This window comes from Anas platyrhynchos, chromosome 7 (genome assembly GCF_047663525.1).
Source record: "Anas platyrhynchos isolate ZD024472 breed Pekin duck chromosome 7, IASCAAS_PekinDuck_T2T, whole genome shotgun sequence".
NCBI classification, from domain to species: Eukaryota; Metazoa; Chordata; class Aves; order Anseriformes; family Anatidae; genus Anas; species Anas platyrhynchos.
This window is the reverse complement of record NC_092593.1, coordinates 26,513,112-26,531,829: the sequence shown is the minus strand read 5'-3', so window position 1 is coordinate 26,531,829 and position 18,718 is coordinate 26,513,112. Positions and strand designations below refer to the sequence as shown.

Below are 18,718 nucleotides of genomic sequence, written 5' to 3'. Positions count from 1 at the left end.
GTACATGTTGGTTGCCTAAATTATTAAAATACATAAGTTGGAGCAAAGCTATTTCTGTGAAAACCCTGCTAATGAAGGGAGACGATGCCTTTGCTGCAGTGAAATCAGTTTAAAGTAAACAGCTGTGAGAAAATGGCATTTCAAAGCACTGACAGGGTGTTTCTAAGGTGCAGAGGAGAGAGCTGTGAAGAAATAAGGTTGGTTTGCACCTGGGTGATGCACCTTTATAGCTAGGTGGAGGTATTTGGTCTGGTTTAAATGTGGATCTGTTCCAGCTATGCTTGGGGTTCGAGACCAGCCCAGGACACGTTTATAGACTTCTTCACTTTTGTGAATTTCTGTGTGATACAATAGCTACAGACACATAAGAAGGAGTATCTGCCATGCTAGTGCATACTCCCAGGTGTTGGGTTTTATTAGCTGCTAAGCTAGGCAGCTGCTGGGCAGGTACTTATCGGCAAAGGAGACCATCTGCCTTCTCCCTTTCATTGCAACTCCATGTTGGGTGCAGCAGTCTGGAGAACCACGGGAGGTGTGGGGTCCCAGAGGGAGGAGTGAAGCCCTACTACTGCTTAGTGAACTGCAAAAGACAGGTAAAACTGGGGGTGAAAAGAGTGCTAGATAGGAGTCAGGAGTAGATGCGGAATTTCATCAGTGAGACCTGATGGGCTTTTGCAGTTCAGGTCTACAAACATTGAGATATTAAGATTTCTACCCCTGTCGCAATATTATGTGGTATTTGTGCCATCTTGAATGGGTGGGTCTTTTGAGCTGAAATCTTACTCGAGGAGCTTTTGAATTATGTTTGGCAATTATCTTCCTGATAATCAAAAGACTTAGAGCTTTTTTGTCTTCATGTCCAAATCTGAAGTTGTTTTCAGACAGGAGTACTTAAACCTAAACACCTCTAGGTTCCTAACCTGCTATGGTGTGAGTAGGGGTCAGGATTTGTGGTTGTGGTCTTTTACTCTGTGTCTGGAGCAAGGAGTGCAGGCTGAGATTTCTAGCACTGGGCTGCACTCAAGAGAGGGGAAGCCATCTGGATTATTCTGCTTTCTCCTCTTCCCTCCTATCAGGTATTTGTTTTTCTCTTGCAATAGCAACAGCAGTTGTTGCTTTTGTGCTTGCACTACAAGTGAAAGAGAGACAGACCTACTAGCCTGCTGGATTTCATGGTACCCCGTTGGCTTGCGCTTGTGGGAAGGCAGAATAGACATTAATGGAGCTCAGATTCTCTCATCTTCATCTTGCTTCATCTCTGAAATTCAAGGTGGTCATTCCCTTTCTTTCCACTTAGAATTTACTGGTTCTTCCTCTTCCTTCTCTATTACTCTTACTTTCCTCTTCTTCCTTTCTCTCAAGCTAGATGCTGTACAACAAACTCAGGAAGGACTGAGTGTTATTTCTGATGTTTATAGCACAATTGGCCACGCTAATGCTTCCTGTATAAGCTGAAATCGGGCACTTCTCCAAGACAGCACGTAATGCAAACATAGCCTGGAAACTTTTTCAATAGCTCCAGCTAGAATCTGACTTTCTCTCTCTCTCTGAAGGTTGATCTTAGGGATCTTCATATGCAGCCTTTGGGTTTTAGGCCACAGGTAGCTTAAAAGGAAAATAAGTCTGGAGATTGCCTGTGGAGATTAAAAAGGTTGCTTCTGGCTTCAGACAACCACTATTCTTTATAAGTCTTTTTGAAACAGTAAATCTGCATTTATTCATACTGGGTGAAGTAGACAGCTGGCACTTTCTGATTCCAAGACAAACAGATCCTGTGGATTTTGCTGGCTGAAAAGAAGTTAATACTCCAGAAGTGGAAATCCACATGGTTCCCAACAATGAGACTGGTATCAGCCAAGCAACAAGATTTCAAGTGTACCGTGTGTTTGGCTGGCAGAGTCTGAGCTCAGTTAGGTTAGCGCTCATGTAAATTGATTTATTTTAGACCGGTTATCTGGGACCAAAATTCAACCTGCCGACATCTTGTTAGGCAAATATTTTTCCTCCTTTCCATATACAGCTACTTACTGTCTTATGTTGCTTTATATGCTAGATGTTAATCTTCTTGATAGTGATTTTCAGAGGTTCTCCTTCAGAAGGAGACTTGCCCATAGCAATGTATTTTGAAACAGTATATGAAGTTAGCAAATAAGAAATTCAGTAAGAAAAATATCTGCTTGGCACACATCTTACCTTTTCCAATAATGATTTTCATTAAAAAACCCTACAGTAACAGACAACCTCCACTATAAAGCAACTTGCTCCTTAATAAATAAGACTCAGAATGTGACTGAAATCTACATCATTTCTCAATTTCTCACGGTCCCTCTCCATCTGTTTGCCTCTTGTCTCCTGAAGGCCAATATCTTTGCTTTGTTTGAACATTGTTCAAGCTTCTTTAACTTGGTTGGGGATTGCTAAGTGCTATGCAATATCAATTAAAAATGATTATCTTGTAGTGTACGGTTTGATTAATGCTTATGATTCTCAGGGCGAAAGACTGAATTCCTGCATAAGAGCCTCCAAGTTGATTCTCACCAATTCCACAGAAAATGGAATAGTTAACACTGCTACTCGAGCTGACATATGGGGGAGTCATACGAGTTTGGAAATGAGCTGGAAAGTAGGCTGGGAATATTGCTCTGTTTCTACGCCAGTTTTTCCAATTTCTATGCACATTTCCTCCTCTGCAATAACATGGTGTAATTAGGACCCATTCTGAGGGCCATTCATGGAGAGACCGGGTCTGTCATTAGTGGAAGCATTATGTTGACAAATGGTTTGTATTGGGAGAGCAGTGCTTCCCTTTACCAGAGAAACCACTCTGTAGTCACAAGAAGAGCTGTGTTTCACTTGGCATGTTATCTTCTGTCTTTAGTGGACAGCCTCCAAAGCGGCACAACGTAGCAGAAAAGGTTGTGTTATCAGTGTGTCCCGTTCTTCTTGGGTGATACACAATTTCTCAAATGCACCAGAGTGAGCTTGCCTTGCACTGTCTTCAGGTGTCATCACTGTTCCTAGGACTTCATATTAAAGATATGCTAATGGTGCACAGGGCTTTCACCAAACAGGTAATTTGAAGTGCTTGAAGGCTGTGGTGATGGTGTTGTTACTGTCACAAAAACTGCAGAGCCATGATACTTTTGTGATAGTAATGGAGCCATGGGATGAGCTACAGAGCAAGCTACCGACTGGCTTCTTACATGGCTCTGTGGTTTGCTGAATGGCTTACTTCTTTTGCGGTGCTATGGCTAGCAGCCTGCAGGGTCGCCACAACAGGTGTGAGCTAAGCAGAATGCTGATCTTGTCCTGCTACGAGGGCTGTGATGTGCTGTGGAGTAGCCAGCAGATAAATGACCCTGTTTGGAGTTACAGGAGGGTCAGAAGTTGCAGGAGTACATCAGAAATGGTGTGCTGTGTCCTCATTTACCAAGGAAACTGGAAATGGCGTGCCTTCAGTCACAGAAGTGTAAATAGTAGGTTAATCCAGCTAGAGATGGTGGCAGTTGTCTCCAGGAATGATGGCCATCATGGGCTGTGGCACATGTTCCCTCTTCTCCCTGCCTGCGTTCCCTGCTCCTCCCGTGTGACAGGGTAAGTCCCTCCTTGCCTGCCAGCCTCCAGTGGAACAGCTACGACCTTTGCTTGCTGCTTCTGCCTTCCCTGGCAACTGCTCCTCAAGTGTGCTGGAAGAGCAGCACAAGGATTCCCCTGTACTCGAAGCATTTGCTGCACACAATTTGCCCTGCAAGCTAGCCTGTGGCTGAAAGATCTGCTTTTTCAACACGACAGCCTTGTTTTGTTGCCACTGCTTCTCTGTTGACATGTGTCAGACAGAAGAGCTAGCTATCTCCTCTCAATAGCCTTTTGTGGCTCTTCCGCCCCTTTTTGTTGTGAAAAAATCCCTAAATCCATTTCACTTCATCTGCCTGCAAGAAAGCATCTTGCTTTAACCCTCTGCTGGCTTTTTATCAATGTGCAGTCTCAGTACCGAGTGGTACCTCTTCATGGAAGTGGCAGCTGTGTCCCTCCTTGTAGGTCTGTCGCTGCCCTGGTCTGTGCCTTTCTATGAAATGCTTTCAGAATCCCACTTTCCTGGCACTTACGGCTCAATTTGTGCAGAGTGGAATTACACCAAGGCCTGCGAGTGAGAGATGCAACAGCAGAAGGCAAAGCTGGGAGTAGTGGGAGCAGGTGTCTGGCACCTCGTAGAGTTGGAGCTAGTTCCCTGACATTTAGAAGGGATAATGGCTGCGCTGTTCCATGCCAAGAATTGGGAGCATGGGATTTATCCAGCCTATGCCCACCTACTTTCTGCATGTGGACATTTGTTCTCCCACCCACCTAATTAGGAAAATAGAGTGCAGAAAATGAAGGGGCGGATTTGTTATTTTGTTGTGGCTGTTTGAAAGCAAAGTTTGCTTTGCAGCCTCACATTACGGTCCATGGAGGGACAGTATTGTCTCCAAACCTGGCATTAGTGCTGGCTTTCCGCAGGAAGTCTAATGGGAGGCAAAGCTACACCACAGACTGCGACTGCAGTGAGGGAAAGGATCAGAATCACTGGAACAAGCCTCCATCCCGAGAGTGAATGCTTGGGAGAAGGCTGCCATTGGAGATGGGCACAAATAACCTCTGGGTGATCAGGGAAAATGGACACTTTGCCGAGTGTTTCAGTAGATGAAAATAATTCTCAAAGCCAGAGAGTTTCCAACAAACTCTGCCTCAGCTGAGGTAACATTTAAAATTCAGCTTCCCTGAGAAAGTAACCTCAGGTTCCTTTACCCGTTCTCCTTCACCAGAACTTCCCTTATTTGCCTATCCTGGCTGGGCCACAGATAATTTGCTGTATAATAGCAAGGAATTCAGAATGGTTAGAGAGTGTCCAGGGAAAACCCATTCCCAAAATTTATCCAGCCAGCCATTACCCAGTTGCATTCACCCTTAGGTAAGTTGTTAAGCTCCCCTGGCAAATAGTGAAGAGTGGTTTTGTTTCACCCAAGAGAGATTCATCAATCTGAGCCACAGGGCCAAAGAAAAAGGGAGCTGGAAGGGATGCCAAGAAGGCTGTTTCCCACCCAGGGCAGGATTTGCTGTAGCTACATCATTACTGGCAGATGTCAGTCAAATTTATCACATAACTTCATCAGAAAAGGATGAGAGAGGTGTGGGATGGTGAAAACCTCTGAATTTGACAGAATACAGATCGCGTACTTCTCAGCCTGAGGATCTGCCCCTTCTTTGAACATCCCATCACGCAGAAACATGCCTCAACTGACAGGCAATGGGGCATTCAGAAGTGGGATGGCCTCGGACCCTCCTCAAGTGTCTGTGTAGGTTGTTGAGTCCAGGGAGACCTCTTACCATGCTGAATGCCACGCCTTCCTAACCCTGCATACAGAACACTCAGCGGGGAGCTGGGGTTTAATCCTTGCCTCCATTAGTAGTTAGTTTTTTCGGGATGACTTCCCAAAACTGAGGTAAATTCATGAGCCATTGCTGGGGAACAGTTATACTGCAAACAGCCTCTTATAGCACCTCTGTGATTCTAACCCTTCATTTCTTCTGTTTTTCTTATAAGTCCTTGAAAACAAAATATCCCATCTTGGCACAGATAAGGCACTCGTTCAACGCAAAGGAAGGATGATGGGTTTTAAAACAAAGGCTATGGCTCAATCCAAGTAAAATAAAATATTTATGTTTTTCTTCTGGTTCAGCTGTTGAGCTAAAAAAAAATCACCGTGTAAGCCTTTGAAAACCACTGGCCATCCCATTAAATTTGTTTCAAGTCTTTGCTCCAATTCCCCTTCCCACTGGTGGTCTTAAAGCTGGTTTTGTCACAGCAAGAGTCTCCTCTGCGTGGAGCCCGGCAGAGCTGATCTGGCTTAGTCATCAGCAAGGAGAAGAGGCAACTTCACTCATCTCTGCTGATAATCTAGAGTGTTTGTGACAGAGGATGCTTCACAGCATCTCAGCTTAGTCAGCTTCAGACTGTGATTATAAATTTGTGGTGTTTTTTTTCCCCTTTCGGCTCAGAGGGCTGTGAACAGAAAGGTGGAGACCCTTACTACCTGCTGGCTGAGAGCATGGTTACACCAGGCACTGGTGGTTTGGCTGGCAGCATCTCTTCCTCAGCTGCTTTCCAAACCTGAGCACGCGGGGTGGAAGCCATCAGGGTGTGGATAAGAGAATTATTCCTGAAGATTATGATAGTACAAATCCGTGTCAACTCCTATAATTATTAGGATACATATTCTACTATTATAAAGTCACCAAGATGTAAGCATTTAGACCTCGTAATATCACAAACCTGGCTGAGGTACCTAGATTCTCTCTGCAGTATCCAGGGAGAAACAGGCATTCAATTTCTCATCCAGGAAGAAACAAAGTGCAATTCACAAAAGCCAGCGAGCTGAAGATAGATGTATGTTGAAAGTTGTGCCCCCTTCTAGAACTGAGATACCACATTCAGCGCTGTCAAAGGAGACATCTGCTCACTTAGGCTTCACAAACAGCTGCTCTTTCCTGAAAGTTAGGGCATAAACTCTTCCTTTCCAGATACCCTAATTCCAAACCCCTTCTCACGTAGAATGGTGCTATTCCCCACCAACAGCACTGCCTCTCTCATGAGGAGATTTGAATCCATGTCTTGAATTCAGAGTGAGCTCTAACAGCCAAGGTGCATGCTACTGTGAGGTTCAGTTCCCTCTGTGAGAGCTGCCCAAGTACTTGGGAGCACAGTATTTACCTGGTGTTTGAATGGGACACCTGGATTAATCCCTTCTTATATCTGCCAGTTGTATGTTTTCCAACAACTGCTTAAAATAAAGTCTTACATTACATAAAGTCTCCTCCACTGAGGAGGCACTTTTGTTTTCCCCCATGCAAGAGGAAGTCAACTTAGAGCGACATCCTGCAGCTGTGCATGAGAGATGCTAGGGTGGGTGCTGAGAAATGGAGTATCGAGAGCCAGGGGACAGGACCATGGGCACAGAGGAACTTCAGGTGCTTGGTCAGGGTTAAGTCTTTCAGGGGGTCTGTGCCTGGGGGATTTGCACTCACAAATTGACTGGTGTGATTGAATTGAATGAAAGCAACCAGTCGCAGGGAATGCACAGCTCCTGCTGGCTCCCAGCTGATGAAGCAGACTTTGAATTAATGCTGAAGAGAGAGCTCTTGGAGATACAAGTAACGGATAAGTAATCTTGGAGATACGCGTGGGTACCGAGCGTGCTCGTGACTTGCCAAATAGTTTGAGCTGAGGGACAGCACAGGAGAAGGCCTTTCCTAATGTTCATCCTTCCCCCTCCTCTGAGATTAAATCCAGCCTGCACGCTATTTGTTGCCAGCGGTTTCCCACTTAGCAATAATCAGGCCATATTGGGGCAAAATATTTGAAATATGCAGCAACGTGGGACTTTGGAAAGCATCGGCATAAAATTACGCCTTCTGCAAAACCAAAGCGATGGATGCGCTGGAACTGAATAGCACCGGTTTTAATGAATGAGACCTTGGCTACACTTCTTGCTTGGCATTAGCCTGCCAAAGATTAAAACTTGTCTTAATTTCTTTTTGAAGTGATTCAGTGAAATTTCTAGCTTTTGGATTCAAAGAGCCATTATTAAATCAGGCTATAAATGTTCCAGTGAAGGTAACCAACTCCTGCTGCAAATGTGCTGAATAACGCGGATGTGAAGCTCAGGTAACCGGCAAACAGGCCGCCTGTTGATTTTCTTGTATTGTTGCTACCTGGGGTATGATTCTACTCAAGGAGAAAATAGGGCTCTTCTAATTAAAACAATTTGTGCACCATCATTTCACTTAAAATTGTCCGTGCCTTCTTGAAGAAGATTGACAATAGTCTAATCAAGTCTTTATTGGGGTTCTACAGGCTGGAGGAGAAAAGCAGGCAATCAAAGGAATTTCACAGTGTGCATGAGAGGCCTAAAATATAGGTGTTAACCTTGGCACTGGAAGTTAACAAGCAGTCTGATGCTCCACTATTTCTCCAGCTGTAACTGTGTAAGTGCTCAGAGCTGCTTCTTGCTGCCAGGCCTGGGGTGTGCATCTTTGTTTCCCTAAAGTTTTGCTGAAACAACAGCTGTAATCAGCAGCACCCGATTCCAGCTGATCAGGTCCTTGGCTACATGTGCTCAGGTACTTTCTACAGCCATGACCTCGATAACAACAGAAACCAGGAGCTCCTAACTAGAGGAGCATTTGGTCTTTACATAAATCTAACACTCTTCCCTAAATTTCTGGTAGAATGTGCTTTTGAACATATTTGCAGGTACCTTTCTGGAGAGCACGGTAATACTGTTGGTGCATATAGCTTTCTTAACTCCTGCACCTCTTACAAACAATAGATCTGAAATGGCTGCTTCAGCTGCTGCCCCAGAATAGCAACCCTGTAGTGGAGTGAAGTGGTTACCTGGCCACGCTAGCAGCTTGATTTTAGGAAGGAGTGCAAAATGCAATCGAGTACATCAGTTAAAAATGTAGGCCATAATGAGATAAGAAATCAGGATGCAGTGATCAGCACTTCTGTCCTGCAGCGTGGAACACTGCCAGCTTGAATTCAATGATACCTCAATCGATGAAAGAGTGAGAATCCTGAATATCAAATCCACAGGAACCGTGAATATATTTGTTATGATGTTCTCAACCAGTAGGGGAAGCAGGTGGGAATGTGAAAACAGAATTACTCACAGCATCTAAAGTGAGTATACTTCAAACACCACTTAGCATCTAGTCTAGACAAAGACAGGCATGTTTAAAATGGTCTTATCTGCTTGTGGTTAACCACAGCTGTTAATTGCGGGTTTTCCCAGTGCACATCCATTTGCAGCTTTGCTGGAAGGTGCCTTTGTAAAGGGAGTGCAGTTGAGGAAGGAAAACTTGTTGAGGAGAAAGATAATGATCGCAGTCATTGATATGTCTTGTCTAAATACCCAGGCTCCACATCAGAAGGGGTGAGGATTCTTTGTTGTTCTCCCATTCTTGTGGAATGGATTTGATCAGGCTGGGATGGTCCTTCAAGGAATGAGTACTGAGAGGAAGAAAATCATCTCTTTGAAGACCGCCATTGCTTTTAAACTATGACTTCCCGGGAAGAGGAAGTGTGTGAAATGGAGAGACATGAGAAAAGGGAAGGCAGTGAAGTGGAAGCCCACAGAAGAACAGAGAGAGACACTCAGGCAAAAGTAAGTCAGGAAGCTGGCGAACTGCAGGCACCTGAGCTCCTTTCTACAGAGAAAATAAAAACAAATCAAATCCTCCCTTCTGCTGCCCCTTGTAATTTTCCAGAAATCTTCTATAATTTTCCCTGGAGTCCCACGCTGACAGCTGGCAGATGCCAAAGGAGAGAGGGTCCCCAGAATGAGTGATGGCAAGGTCACAGCTGGAATGCCTGTGAAGATACTGATGCAGTGAATCGCAAGCAACTTTTGCTGCCACACAGTGGCAGAGAGAAAAGCTGCCATATGACAGATCCTCCTTTGTAGTTCTTGTCCAAAGATGATGTCTTTGTATTTTTATTAGTGTTGCTCTCTGGTAACAAGTGCACTGATGCTCAGAGATTAAAGTCATGGAGGAAGGGGAGGACCTTGAGTAATACCGTTCCTGCAGGCTTAATTTAGTGTGCAAGTTACTCCTCATAAACCACACAGCATTCTCATATGCCATAGGTTTATCAACAAGTGTTGCTAAGAAGTGCTTAAAAGCTTGTATTTCAGAGACAGCATCTGAATAGTACCTCTCAACACTGCCGTTGCTATAGTAAACCCTTGTTCTTAATTGAATACTACAGTAAATAATACTTTAAAACTGGAGAGGAAAATAAAAAGAGAAATCCATCAGGAGTTCCCTGAGCCACTTGAAATTACTGCTCCTTTTTTGTTGTTTTGCAAGCACGGAATGCATTGTGTAGTGGGTTAGAATAGGGACACCTGTATAACCGTGATGCTCTCTCAGCACAATTTCTAGTTCCTCAGAACTTTGCAGATGACGTGCTTCGGAGCACCTCCGTCAATATGGAAAATAGCTATTAGTGGGATTAAAATAAGCTGTTGTTTTCTTAAAATTATGTATATTTTATACCAAATTTTGGAGGCAGATAGGATGCAAAAAGTTGAAATGATCCTTGAAATGATCCATGCTGTAACTGCTGTCAGGGAAGTTACACTGGAGATAAATACTCCAATCTTTTCCTTGTTAAACTGTAATAATCCATAAGCATTGCAATTTGAGAGCTCACTCATGCTGATGGCAGCATTTGAGTGCCACAGAGATAACACTGTCCAGGACAGAAAATACAGGATGTGCAGAACTGTCATGTATGTGGGGGGGGAACAAGGCAGAAGTTGGTGAGCAGCTGAGAACTGCAGCAGTTCCTTCTTACCCTGGGGCAAAGAGGAGGAGGAGGAGGAGGATCCTCAAAGGCCAGATAACTCTTCAAGAGCTAAGAGAAACATCCCATACGTCATGATAAACAGCTGTGAGGCAGAAGACTTGCAGGCCCCTGAGGGGAAACAGAAGGAGCAGTGAGGTTAATGGAAGTAGGAGATTATGCTATCATAGGGTATAAAGCAGTGAAAGAAATTAAATGATACATGAAATGCTGTGTTCACAGTTACTAGCAAGAGGCAAACAATAGATTGGTATTTAAAGCACTGGAGTGAGAATAAGCTGATTTGGGCCTATTTCATGCTTTGATCAGTCTCTGTGTGTGTCCTTGGTCCTCTGCCTCATCTTCCCACCTGTATAATGGGGCTAGAGTTCTTTTGCAGGGCTCTTGACAGGGGCAAACATACTGCTCTTCGTGAGTTGTTCAGATGCTGTGGCAAGGAGGGTCATAGATGTGACATCTTTTGTAGACTTCTGCTCTCTCCAGGAGTGGAAGACACGCTTATTCCTCACCAGCTAAGATGCTTCTCATGGATCTGCATCCTCATTAGCAGACAACATCTGTTTCTTCTTGTAATTAGCTCACAGTTCAATAGGTAGCTCCAGTCTCTTTTACACCTGGACTACAATCAAGATGGAAATCACAGAAGCACATGTCTCCCCCTCCTCCCTCCCATCCCTTTTAAAGCAGGCTGAGTTACACACATTGTTAAACACCTAATAGACAACAACTGTGTGTTAGAGCTCTCCAGCACATGTGCGAAAAAATGTTTTGTTTTGTTTTTTTCCTTTCCTTTCTTGATGGGCTTCAGTTCCAATGTGCTTTGCCTTCCCTGGCTTCTGTGTTAGCCTCAACCCACCAGTCGTGGATTAGGCCATAAAGAACTGTTTCCAGCCACCTGCACAATGGCAAGGGGAAGTGAAGCGAGGGCTGCTGGAGGGGGGAGCATGCACCAGCTGGCCCTGCTCCTGAGGCATTATAACTGGATTCTTTGGGGCAGAAGGGTGTGAGGTCTCAGGTCATTTCCTGCCAGGTTTGCTCTGAATGGGAGGGGGATATGTAATTGCGCTGTCTCCCTGTACCATTAGTGTCAAGACTCATTAGGAACCCAATCTACTCAGTGGTGGTAGGCATACAAAAGAAAGAACTAGCCAAAGTCTGCAGACTGCAGAGCAGGAGTTGGTGGAGGAAGCAATTGCAAAATTCCCGTCTGGGTAATTAGAGTCAGCAGGGAATCAGATTGGCTACGGCAGGGCTTTCATTTTTCCCCTTGCTGTTTTAACAGGATTGGCAGGTGCTGCTTTATTCCAGGGGTGAGGTGATGTGCCTGTGTCATAATTCACAATGAGAAATGATCATCAATTTGCTGCCATGCTCCTGGGGTGAGCTGAGCAGACAAACTGTGATTACTATTGTTGTTAGTACCTTGTTAGCATGGAGCAGGAAGATTGTTGCGGGCAGTTGTCTATTAAAGGGGTAGGATCTGCACACACAAATGCATATTCCTGGAAGCTTAGCTAGATTTTGGAAAGTTTGGGACTGCTGGCTCTTTCATGCCCCTTATGCTGGGATCTATTTGATAGCAGTCAAAAACACATGACTTGGAAAATCTATCTCACGTGTAAAAACTGGCAGCATATTGGCATCCTTCATCAGCAGGATAATTTTACGGAGCAACAAAACAGTAAACCAGAATGGACACTCTTTCTTTGAATACTCTGCTTAGTACCGAACTGTTTGCTTAGTGAGAGATGGAATAAGACATAAGCAAGCTATTCTGTCTGCACGCAAGGTGCGGTTCAAGGCCTGGATCATGATGTTGTGAAATGAACAGAGAGCTTCACGCGGACTTCCCTGGGTTCTGGCTCAGCCCAGCAGCCTGCACGCTCTGCTTGTCAGTTGACACAATGCCTGGAAGGTGCAGCAGGGAGAGATGTACTATGACAACACGGATTTTGGGAAGAAAAGATTTTGTTAACACACTTACTCCACAAAAGTTCCTAGAAATAGAGATTTACATAAGGAATTGCCCGTGTTTACTAATCAAATTAAGGTTCTTGCACATGCTTTGCTTAGCTGAATTCCCCATCGGAGAGTCAGACCTTGTTCTTCCTACCTCAGTCCATCAACAGCCAAATTAACGCTTAAGGATGAATTTGTTGATGATGCACAAGTCAGCATAAAATACAGGCTGCTTCTCTTCTCTGAAACTGCATGGTCTTGATGCTAAGCTCTTGGGTTTGCTTTAAAGGATGAAAGACTTATTCCCCACCCCTGGCCAAAAAAAAGTCCTATAGTGATCAGTGGACTACTTTCCTGAGGAAAGCATAAAAGATTGGACCACAAAGAGAAAATAAATGCAATGACAAGCCATGCTGTTCTCTAGGCACTCTTCGGTAAAGCATTGGACCAGAGACAATTATTTCTGTCCAGGAAAATATGCCAACATCGCAAAAAATATTTTCTTGCTCTCCATGAGCAAAGCTGATACCTGTCAAGGTTTATTTTATGAAAAGTATGGAAGAGAAGTGCCAGTATTATCCTGAAGAGCTGCTGTTTGGACCCTTGTTTGAGGTGTGGACAGCCCTGTTGTGACCATGGCCTCCCCTGCTCTGGGATAGTGTTCTGTTGGCCAGGCTCTTCTGAAGCACTTCCTGAGGCTCTGCCCAGAAATTTCATGCCTAAGGTGGAACCGTATCATACTGGAGGCCTAATGACGCTGGTATATACCCATGCAAATTTTCAGCTTTAATAATTGTTTTTTTCCCCTTAAAAGAGCAATTTCACCTAAAAGGAAAGGGGAAAAAAATAATTTTAAAAAGAGAGATCCCTGCCAGCTCTACCCTTCAGGCTGCAGCTACATCTGAAGAACCTACCTGGAACACTAACACTGAGATGTTGTGTTTTCCTCTAAGCCTTTTGTTTGAGTCTCTGCACATCTCTTCAGCGTGTTGGGTCACTGACAGAGTAAGAAACAACTGCATGAAAAATGGCCCTTTCCTCATCCCAGGATTCCTGGCTGGAATGAATCAAGCTCAGATCTATAAGCTGCTTAGGCTTTCCAAGCACTCTAGATTAAATTATGGCAACAGCAGCTTTGCTAGCTGCTGATTTTTATAGCTAACTGTCTCTCTCTCAGAGCAAAAGCTAACACTCCATACGGATGTATCTGTTATTTCAGATTATTTCTCAAGGCCCATTTGGGCTACTGGCCATGGATGGTAGCTTGGAGTTTGACTGAGTCTGTCCTCCCAAGGAGAAAATGCAGGCTTGCTTCTCCATTATACCCCACCTCTCACTTAATTGACAACTCCTTCTGTCAAAACAAGGCTGACCCTCTCCCTTCCTACCCCTCGCACATCCTTGGCAGGTCTTCTGTCTAGATGGCTTTAAATCTGATTTGGGATTTGAGCGTTATTTGGATTAACTCATTAGTGGGCTCCATTCTGGCAAGCTTGCTAATCTGTGACAGTGGTGCATAGCACTGTGACAATATTACACTGAAAATGAGAAATCTAATGAGATTAGCATTTTATGCATTCAGACAGGGCCCGGGTGTTTGTATGGTCTGCAGACACTTGGTATGAATCACAGCAGGCCCAGGAGGGAGCAAAGTGGCTGGCCTGTAACACAGCACCCAAACAAAAAAAGGCGATTGCAATGGTGCGCAGAAGGAACCTCAGCTTGGTTCTGGGAACAGAACCATCTCTAGCCCTATTAACTGGCTGTCTCAAATGCGCTCCTGCATACAACCAGCAGGTTCCTTGCTTTTCACAGGGATGGAAGAGGGCTGAGTGAGGCCCAGGGGATCACCCTGCAAGTTAGTCCCACACCACCTTACTGGCGGTGATGGGGAATGCCTTATTGGTTGCTTTCATGGGGAAGAAGGCTGCTGACTTCCAAGTTGTTTTTACCTCACACAGGGACACAGAGCAAGTTGTGTGTGGCTACCAGGCTGCTCCAGTCTAAAATTACACCCACAAGATTAGTTGCCTGGACAAATTCCAGTCGCGCTTTTCCCCCTCAAAGGCGTTGTTTTTACTTCAGGTTTAAACAGAGAAGAAAAAGTGAGCCAATATCTGCAGCCTCCTTTGGTTGCATGCAGAGGGAGTTTCTGGTTTCTTAGGGCCATTTAGTAGAGCAAAGCAGCCCCCGTGCTGAGTGCATGGGCTTCCCCTCCTGTACCACCCAACCAAGCCTTTTGTAGCTGCCAAGGAGACAACTGTGGGAGAAGCTGGAAGTGATGCATCAGGGCTGGGAGCCACTGCTAAGTGCTGTCCTAGCCTGCCACCCAGTGCTGGTTTCTGGCACTCGGAGCTGCTAGTGTGAGTGTGCTCCATCACTGCAGCTGGTACCTGGCACGTCCTGGGCTGCATCTCCTTGGACCCTGCTGGAGTAGTCCTGAGTTACTGAACGAGACACTCAGGCCCTGCCAGAAGTCACCCGTGGTTTAAAATGGGCTGTCCTTGGAGAAGTGTGTGTCAGCACCTTCCTTGCTGAGTACCGTGGGCTCGACAATTGGAAATGGCTCCTGGGTTTTGTGCGCTCAGCAGGTGATGGTCTGTTCTAGTTTCTGGCTTTAGCGAGTGTTAAGCAAGAAGGAAAAGCTATTATTTCTCATATGTTTTTTTCCAGGACAGCTTAGGAGTGATCAGAGCTGCATAGTCTCTCAGCAATGGTGATGGATCCAAACCAAATACATCCACAAAACTGCTGAAGTTGGCAATAGTTTTCAAACTGGGATGATTGTGTCATCTTTATAAAACACCTAAGAGAGCTGGAGAGAGGTGATGAATCCCAAACATACCACAGAGCTGCCCAATCCCCGCTGAAGAAGGGGAGGAAAGAGTACTTCCTTGGGAAAGCACAGATGGTGAACACTGCTGTGGGGCCGGGCTGTTCAGGGAGAAGAGATGTTGCCGTGGCACAGAGGACAATTCTCGTTCACAGGACTCATCATTTCTTGATTCCAGAAAACCATCCTCCTATTACAAAGCTAAAAGTGCTGCTGGGGAAAAAGATTCTGTTTTGTAAATTTCTTTCGCAGAAAATCTGGGGTGGATAATTTAGGGAGTCTTTTTTTTTTCTTTTTTCTTTTTAAATAAAAGATGTCTGTCACTTAACCATCAAAAAAGCAGTAATTGAATAGTGCCAATGACAAAACAAAAATTGTAGGTGAAACCAATAGCTTTAATTGGGTAAATGAGGAAAAAAATCTGGTGTAGTCTTAGAAACTGCTGTTTGTCTGACTTAATAAGCAACAGTCATTGTTGTTTGTAATGGCATGGACAAAAGCTGCCACACCAGTGTTTTATTAGCCAAAGAATTTAATAGAGCAGCAGCCTTTGTGACTGTGGCCTGACACTCAGCCTTGACAATGCCGCTTGGATTTATCTAGGTGACCAGATATATTGAGCTTTGGCTCTGCAGCGTGTGTGGGGGGGCGGTGAGTGGTCATTTTTCTTTAAGTAGTGAGATAGATTTTGTTGCCAACTCAAAAGGAAGGGGAGGAGAGGAAAGAATGTGATGCGATGGCCTTGTTTTAAAGCGTGTGAGGTGCAGAGAGCAGGCACAACACAGGAAAGGGTGAGGATAGAGGGAGAAGATGAAGAAAAACAAAGGCGTATTTACTCTGAAGGGTGCTTAAATGCCATTAATATATATTGTAAACCTTTAAATGCTCTATTATTCAAGCATTGTATTAAGTGGAATGAAAAAAAAAACCACTGCTACTGATTTGCATTTTGTTATTAATTCAGAGTAAAAAAGAGGAAAAATTGTCAGCAAGGTGCCTTAGCGAATCTTAGCATAATAGTAACAATTCATGTATGGGAAGCAAATACTTAAAAAAAAAAAAAAGGAGTAAAATGAATAGAAATGTAATTCAGAGCAGCACTAGCACTTCATCTTCATGTAATGATATGGGCAAAGCCTCAATTCCAGCTCTCTGTGGTGAATTATGTGACATGGTAGAGTTTGCACGACTGCAAAAATAAAACACCATCAGTTATAACGTCCCATTAGGAAAAGGTGATGTAATGAATTCCTCTTTCACGGCCTAGCAATGACACATTTCATTCACGAGGTTATTTACCCCCCGGATAAAATTCATAATCTTTCTCATAATATGAAAATATCTCCTTAGATACATTTTGCGGGGGAATCTCATTTTGCTGAATGTATTTTTGTCAGAGCTGTAACGGCAGCGAGCCTCATGAATAGGAAAGCTGCACTGGGAGCCAGAATACCTGGGTTACGTTCCTGACTCCGCGATGACCTTCTGAGGCACTGGGTGAGCACCATCAGCCGCTGGGACTCTTCTTCCCATATCCCTTCTGATTCCATCTGTCACAGGTCAGCTGGCATCGTTAAGACATACCTATTTAAGCTGTCTGAGCCAACACAGCTCGTTCGGGGTGAAACATGTTGAAGCCATTTAGCGTCTCTGACAGGAAGGCAATCTTCACTGGGAGATGTGATACACGGCTGGGGAGAGGCCTGAGTAGTACAAGGTTAGGAGAGGACAGATGTCCAGAGCCTGAAGACAGCGGCTTCTTGAGGCAGGGGGTTTTATGAGGAAGGTGCACGATCCACCCCAACCTCAGCAGGAATTTCTGGATGCTCCAGGAAAGCTGTCAATAGTGTGGTTGCTTTCTTCTGGCTCAGTGCACAGGTTGTGATGTTATAAAGAAGACTGGCCTGTGTGGGCCAACTTTGGAGCTACTGTGCGTGAAAAAATTAATCTTTAGTGGCTTGGCTGACTCTCATATTTTTCTGGACTAAGGTAGCAAAGGAGTGAACAAAATGCAGTCTAGTACAGAACTGCTTTTAAAAGAAAGCTGTTCTAATTTGATCTTTTTTTTTTAAATCCTGAAAGGAGGCTTGAGAATTCTTAAAAAGCTCACCTGGAATCACAGTTGGCTTGCTGTCTACAAAAACCCACAACATACAAATCATCCCAGAACAGGCCTTGCAATTTATCACACTATGTGGCATATCTGTCTCTACCAACAGGTATCTGCTAGCACATCTCCACAGGTCTGTAAATATTCAGGATTTACATTTAATGAAAAATACTGTCTCTGTGTAAAGAAAAGGTAACAGTTTATATGCAAATGTGAAGGTGCTATCATTTTAGTTATCTTAGTTTAAAAAAAATCAAACTGTGGCCTTCACTCCTACTTAAATATAATAAAATAAAAAAATCACTTTCTCTCCAGAGATCCAAAAAGCTGAATATATTTTCCTAGCTGATTGATGCTTTTCCATTTATTTTTAAATGTAATTTTCCCCCGGTAAGGAATTGTTCTCTTGAATGTCAAGGAGGAAATATTCCCCAAATCATAGGCTTGGATTGGCTGGCTCGAACCTAATGAGATAGCTCTGTGGAGAGGGGGTAGGCCAGGGAAGCAGAGAGCGGAGTGATTTGTCACACTGCTTTTCCAGCCATTGCTAAAGAGCTGCTTTGTAATGCCCGCCTGCCAAATCTCCTGGCCACAATCAAATTACTCCCTCCGCATGCACGCACATCCACACCCTCGCCCTTTAGATCTATCACTGACAGAATAGTTATTAAACAAAAACTCAGCCCGGGGAATTATTAATCGTCAGGCTTCATTTCTTTATCAAATGTTGTGGCCCGGAGGGAGAGCTCTTTAAGCTTTCAGAAAGACCATAGCACATTAATCACTGGAAGGAAGAGGGGTGTAGGCTTGGCATTTGTAATACTTGTCAGATCAGAAATGGGAGATACGGAGATCAAAAGAGATGTCTACAATGTGGCAGCTAAAGGGTTTCACTTTTCTTGTTGCTCTTCCTTGTGGACTCTTTTCTTATTGTTTGTTTTGGGATTTTGGTTTTGCTTTTCTTCTTCTGGTCTTGTTCCAGAACTTACACTAACTCTGGCCCAACACACTGCCCAGGAAGAGAAAGGCCAAGAGTTACGGGTGCTGTTTTCTGTGTACCCTACAACAAAATGGTAGTCACTGCTTTTGAACGCCAGCCTGCTGTAGTGTGGCACTTGTCCGGGAGCTGAGTGGGCCCCAAACTGTCAGGGAGCTACGGGTACTTAGGTGCTTGTCTGCACAAACAAATTAATGGAGATACGCAGCACTGCGGATCAGTCCTCATACACATGCCTGACTTCTTGAAAGTTTAATACTAGGTTCGCTATTACATGTAACAAACCTGTATATGCACATATGCTCCTTTAAAATTACTACAATCACAGCAGCTCTAGACCGTATATATGGAAGATTAAGCCAATATTGGAGACTGCCTGTGGCTGGAAGCACTTACCCTGTGATTAGTCAG

General features: G+C 44.3%; 1 long non-coding RNA gene across 1 annotated transcript; it reads left to right on the top strand.

Moving 5' to 3' along the window:
* Positions 1-326: 326 nt before the first annotated feature.
* LOC110352188 (uncharacterized) lies at positions 327-16,188 on the top strand. Its single transcript, XR_002400759.4, has 2 exons — positions 327-593; positions 15,041-16,188. It is a non-coding gene; the product is annotated as an uncharacterized lncRNA (long non-coding RNA).
* Positions 16,189-18,718: the final 2,530 nt, after the last annotated feature.